This window comes from Ambystoma mexicanum, chromosome 1p, assembly GCF_040938575.1.
Source record: "Ambystoma mexicanum isolate Mex_15411 chromosome 1p, UKY_AmexF1_1, whole genome shotgun sequence".
In the NCBI taxonomy this organism is placed as follows: Eukaryota; Metazoa; Chordata; class Amphibia; order Caudata; family Ambystomatidae; genus Ambystoma; species Ambystoma mexicanum.
The window spans coordinates 81,992,404-81,999,269 of NC_090921.1; positions in this window are offsets into that span (position 1 = coordinate 81,992,404).

The window sequence follows — 6,866 nt, forward strand, 5'->3', positions numbered from 1 at the left end:
ATGCCCCTCTGCATCAAGTGTGGCGAGTGCCAGGCCATATCATGGCAATACCTGAGGAAGAATGGTATTTCATGGGCATGTGTCTAGCACAGGAATGGTGTGATCACCTTGGCATGAAATGCCAGTGCCTGACAAATGCCTATACAATGCCTATGGAGAGGTCAGAAACTACTGGCTTTGCCAATGTTTGTTTGTTTATTTGGTAATGCGCACCGAACCCGTAGGTAACTGGGCGCAACAGATACAAGGATACTTGAGACTTGGTTACAGCATGGAATAATTGCAATGAGGCTGGTACAGTCGGATACATACATGCATAGGATGGTACACAGATATTTATTACATGGTATACGCGGGATCATATGTCAATGGAGCGCAGCCAGTTCAAGGTGTTGCGTCTGAAGCTAAGATAGGACTGATCGGTTCTGAGGGTCAGAGGTAATGCGTTCCAGTACTGTGCAGCTTTCACTGGGAAGCTACTAAGTGGCTGCTGATGACAGAAGATCTGCATGTAAAACCAGCAGTCCTGCTCAAACGCCTCGAACTCTGTGCTGTTGGTAGATTACAGTGCATTCCATTTCCTTGCAGGAGAAATTGCGTTTTTCGCATTGCATGTTGCCTAACATATATGTGGGGGTTGGGTTTATGGGAATAAGTAAGGTAGGGGGTTTGGAGGGGAATGTGGGGGTCTCCACCCGCATATATATATATGCAGCAAAAGGCACCTGATTAAAAAATAATCGACGAAACCTCCCACGAGGAAATGTTTTCGGCCAAAGTAACCCAAATCGAACTCTGCAGGTGCAGCATTGATTCCAGGGGCGATTCCTCAGGGGTAGCGTGGTGTGTTTCTGATCATGCAAGTGGTGGAGGCCTGTGGGTTAAGCGAGTGCCAGGGGAGGCCAGGTGGACAGAGCCAGGGAATGCACGGAGTGCAGCGGAAAGAAAGTCCACAAGTGCGAGGAAACAGAGCTGGAAGGGCTCTATGGCGTGCAGGCCCAGACAGACAAGTGCAGGGGGAGGGAGCCCAGAAGGGCAAGTCCAAGTTATGGGGGGTCAAGGGAGACCAAGTTCAGGGGAGACTGGTCGAGGAGGGCCTTGGCCCTTGTGAGAATTAGAAGGAACCAGGCAGCATATTCAAGATGGGGCTGAGGGGGGCATTAGCAGGGGAGGGGGAGAGAAGGAGGGTCTTGAGAAGTTTCTAGAACTTAAGGAGATCCAGCTCAAGTCTGGGAGGGGCAGGGAGGCCATTCCACAGGGAGGCACCTGCGGAGCAGAGAGCTCTACCCCCTACTCTCTGCTTGGAAAAGCATCTGAACTGCAGAGAGTTGGAGTTAGAAAACGGACGGGCTCTAGAATGGAGGTATTTAGGGAGAGATGGTGGATGTAACAGGGTCCCAGGCTCCAGAAGGCCTTGTAGATGATGCAGAGGCTCTTGAACCTGATCCTCGCAGCAACTGGGAGCCAGTGGAGAGGTTTCAGGGCTGGAGAGATGCGGTCCCTGGGCTTGAGGCCAAGGGTAAGTCTTGCAGTCCTATTCTGATTGGTCAGAGAGGAAGGAGGTCAACCAGTCGTGAGCCAGGCCTGTGATGCCAAGGGTATCACAGAGCCGATTTATAAGGGTGGCATGATTGACCGTGAGTTATCCTGTGATGGCCCAATCTTTAAGGTAAGCAATATGCGAGCGGAACACTTAAGAGGCAAGCTCGTTTAGGGCCTGGATGGACGTTTCTATGCAGCGGGTGAGCAGGATTTCATGAATTATATAAAGAAGAGCTTTCAGATTAAACAAGAATTGAGTTTTAGCCTGGAACAGAATCGTATGGGCTAATGCAATCACACAAAATTAACTAACAGTGTCCAAAGAACGCAAATCATCGCGTAGCACTATTAAGATCAGCCGCCAAACAAAGGTATAACCTTCAATCATCGATGGGTTCAATTTCGATAGATTTTTGAATGAGTACATTTTACCGAAACACTCATCAAAATATATGGGGGTGGTTGGGAAAGTATATATAAGGGATGGAGGGTTGGGAATGGGTTATTCCCTACCCTCCACCCCTTATATATACTTTCCCAATAGGTAAAAAAAAACAATAGGGCATGGGGGTTTTTAAAAAGAAACACATTTCGATTAGTTTTTTAGTAAAACATATCCGTGAAAAAAACATAGGGCCTCATTACGAGATGGGTGGTAGCCATGGAGCTATTAGCTCCATGGGTACCTCCCATACCGTGCTCGTGTCCGGTGTTGTTCAATGGGGACTTACCAGTCTAGTCCAACCCTGGTGGGACCGGTAAGTCCCCATTGAAGAAACCATTCCCCATTCCCATTTGAGCCCCCATAGGGCTCAATGGGATGGGGAAGGCACTATTTACGGGCCTGCTAATGGCAGGCCCATAATTAGCGGCCTGGTCCCCTAACGGGACGCGTAAGGGACGTGTGGTCCGACCACACGTCCCTTGCGGTTCCCGTTAGGGGACCTCGGAATCGGGCGGTAGGGGATTACTGGCACCGGTCTCCTTACCGGTGCCCGGTATCCACTACCGCCCGACTCGTAATGACCCTCATAGAAATTGCACCTGTCGATGAAATGACGTAGAACCCAAAGGAATACATGAATACCTTGCTTAGGCAGCCATCTTTGCTAATTGCTCCTGTTTAGCACAACATTAAGGCAATAAACAGACACAATAGAATCCGTCCACATATTTTGACATGTGGCCTTCACCCCCGTTCCACTTTGGGTACCCCAGACAGCCTGTGCATGAAGTCCTCTGCAACATGGAGACAGCGTTGGTTCCTCGGGCGAGGGGGGATTTTGGATTCTGCTTGCAGGACCAGGGCAGTGCAGCATCAGCACAGCCTCTGCTCCTGGGCACAAAGCATGCACGTGCGGCCATGATGACTCCATATACTGGGGGAGGTTCTGATAGGTGCCTGCTCTAGAGGGAGTGTCTGCTAGTAGCAATGGCATGTTCAAATACACATACAATGACACACTGAGGACCAGTGAGATAGCATTGGGCTACCATGACATCAAGCGCTGCATCCATCAGCATACAGTGGCATGGATAAGAACTGTGTGCTCCTGCATGGGACTGCAAGCCTCTCTCACATGGGGTGCTTGGGAGAAGTGGCCAATAGGGTTATTTGCTCTCGATTTGACCGGGTAGAAACTGGAAGACTCCCGGTTCTGGGCACTTATGCCCACACTAAGAAGCTCTAGTTGGGACCCTCGTGGATACAGGGAGAATGTTTGTACTTGACCTAGAAGGGCGATAGGGAGGTGGGCCAACACACTTATGTGATAAGATGTGGTGCCTGCTTAGCCTACACATAGACGCAGGACCTGAAACACGTCCCTCTGCTCCTGCAATAATAATAATGTATTTCTTATATAGCGCTACACACCCATAGGTCTCAGAGCGCTCCAATCACAGCAGACGCTATTATCCCACAGAGAAGTACTCAATGTATTGACTTTGGAAGGATGAAAGGCTGAGTTGACCTTGCCAGGATTCGGACCTGCAACAGCAGACTGCACACAGATGTCAGGAGGGAGCGCTTAGCTCACTGTGCTATCTGACCGGCATGGCTGAGGTTTGCAGCAGGACGACCTCTGACTGCCCATTAGGGGAAGGGCCTCTGTGAAGGCCATCGATTTCTTCAGAGTCACACGTGTAGCCGGTCAGACGGAAAACTACTGCTTAACCGTCAGTCATTGTTCATTTTCTCTCAGGGATTGTCGCGAAATGGTGCCTGACGTACTCGCAACCATTCTAGTCATTCTCTTTTGTCAGCGATTGCGAATGTGGGCACAGCTTGTGCTGCTGCTGCCGCTTTAAGGGTTACAGCATGCGGCGGAGTGGCGTTGCACGCCGCCACGTGTCCTATAAATAAAAGAGGCGTTCCCTGCTGCCGCAGAGCGACCGGGGAGCCCGAACCGAACACACCATAGGTGGGAGGGGGCTCGCGGGGATACCGATGACCGCTGCAGACCTGCAACACAGTTTTCCACGGTGACTATCTCGGGTGTCGCTTGCAGTTTAGGACCAGGACAAGTGGGCATTTAAACTCTGCTTTCCACTCCCATGAAAGAGCAACACATGCAAACGCTCTTCCTCCATTACCCACAAATCATGAATGCACTTAAAAGCCCACACCAACTGACTCCTGTTTAGTTTAGCACTTTGAAGTAGCCACGAGCAGGGGCGTTGCTAGGGGGGGCTAAGGGGGCTATAGCCCCTGATCTTTTGGTTGTAGCCCCGGATAGAATCTCAGGAGCTACAGCCAAAAGACTAGCTAACCCCCAGTCCCAAAAGTTCTGACATCAGCTTAGCCCGGGGTCGTTTCCAGACCTAGCAACTCCCCTGGCCACGAGGCAGTCATAAGTGCTGCCTGCTTTTTGGCTCCTCTAGCCTCACTCCCACTCATTCCGGCCCTTCCTTCTTTCTCTCCTCGTGCCACACATCCATTTGAAGCAAATGATTTGTTAAACAGATTCCAGTGCTTATTCTGTGTGTGTGCGGGGGTGGGGAGGGCAGAGGGGGAGGGGATTGCCAGGGCTCAGTCCAGCACCTATTGCTGAGCTCCAGCACTTATTGTTTCAAAAATCAATTTGATTATAATGTGGTGTTTTATCAACGTTATTACTTTAACTGCCAGTCACACAAGACGCAAGAACAATGTGCACCGGCCTGGATCGCTGCACCCTGAGCGGGCTCAAGGTTATTCATTAACCTGATGACTCGGGGGCCAGGGCAGTGCCAGCTATCAATTCTCATGGACAACACTGAGGAGGAAGGCAGCAGTGCAGGGAGCTCATGCTGGCCATGCCGCAGACTGCTCCCCCTGCATGGCATTGTGCAGTGTAACTACTGTAATAACCAGCAGCAATGCTACGGGAGTGTCGCCAACCAGCAGCACCAGTGCAGGCTCAAGGCCCGGGGAAATGCCATTGGCGCACAGGAGTCATTCAGGTGTCATTCAGATCGTGCAAGGGCATGGGAAGGGAGAAGGGAGAGGGTGCAGTGCAGAACATGGGAATAACAGAATAAATAAATAAAAGTGCAGCCAGCTGGTGGCAAGTGCAGGGGTAAGTGCAGACATTAGGTGTCAAGTGCTTGCAGGGGACTGTAGGGATGCAGAAAACAGTTCCCAAGTGCGAGGGTTGCCAGGAAGGCAGTGCAGGTGTGCGAATGGCGGGTTGGGGACCTGGGCCCGAGAACAGAGGGTGGCCAGGTAACCAGTGAAGTCACTTCTCCCCTGCCGTGGTATCCCCCACCTTCCTTAGTTGTGGCGCCTGAGGTTGCCACTTATTTCGCCTTGCCCTTGAAGTGTGTGTGCGCAGGAGCAGTGCAGTGTTCCGGGGACACAGGTACTTGAGGTGCAGGGTGGGGTGATCGATCTTAGTTGTGCAGGGCTGAGTCGCAGAGGTGGTTTGCTGGCAGCTACTTCTGGAAAAGATCCGGGGCTACGCTAATGTCGGGGCTGTCAGGACTCAGGGCGAGCTAGCCTTCTGGTTGTAGCCCCTGAGCTTCTATCCGGAAGTACAACCAAAAGACCTGGGGCTATAGCCCCTTCAGACACCACCTTGCGATGTTGGTAGCACTCAGCGGCTTCTAGCACTGTTCGCGACGTGTCCGCGTGGTGAAAAATGCCGAGTCATGGACAGAATTAAAGCACAGTGGAAATCTCTGCCGGGAGTGGGGGGGGGGGGTGACAAATAAATGTGTATACAAGACTGGCGCCAAGTGGAAAAGAGAAACACTCTCAGAAGCGTCCAAGAATTCAATCAGCCCACTTCAAGCAAAACAAAATCTCTCCCGGGACCAGCTCCATGTGCCGGGCAGCTGCTCCTACCCCACACGACGACGTGGGGAAATAGTAAACACATGTGCTGGCACCACCAGAGAACCGGGGCGATGGCTCAAAAGAACTGTCCACCAGTTCCAGTTACTTGAAGGCACTGCAGATCCTGCACACTGGAAGCCAGGGTGAGGCCGAGGCGGGCACAGAAATGACCCACAGGTGGAAAGTGGCCATTCTGAGCCGAACCATAGAGGCATCTTCAAGGAGAAAAGACTAGAAATGACCTTCATGGTGATTCAGGCTCTCCTAGTCCTTGCACCACCGGCTTCCCTACTGGTTGGAGCTCGCGATGCGCAGCACTGGACCTGTTATAGTGCCTGTTTCCATTAAGGTGGGAAGGTAAATAGTGCCCGCTTAGGTGAAAGGGAACACAATCTATGTCCTGGTCGACTGAGCCCAGAACCAAACTCATCCTGGACCAGAGGTCTCTAGTTGGCGATCGGCCCAGCGACGCTCCTTACAGCTAGGTGGCAGTCCGAGTGCAGGCACGACCGGCCACTGGCTCCCCCCGCCAGCATTTATGCTACTAAACCGGCAGCCATCTTAAAAACTGGCACAGCTTCAGTGCTTTGACAGTTACATGCAGGTGGCTCCCCCGAGCTCCCTGATTGGTACATCAGTCGAGATAGTGAGGAAAGAAAAGCCAATGGAGGCGGCACAGGTGGTAGGTGCTTATACCAATGAGATTCAAGACTAAAAAGGGAACATATAGAGAAGACAGGCCTGTTAGTATAGAAAGAGTTAAAAGATTGATGGGCTGAAAGACTGGCAAATAGAGAGATACAAGACTATTGGCCTCATTATGAGTTTGCCGGTAAATGTGCGCAATTACCACCAAACCGTTACTGTTTACCGTTACCGCCACTCCGTCCCGTGGCATTGCCAGGGGATTACGAGTGCTGACACGCGGGTATTAGTCCCCATTTTAGGGGTCCATAGGAATTTTTCAAAAGAACTGCGAGTAGTAGTTCCCGCGATTGTCAGTGGT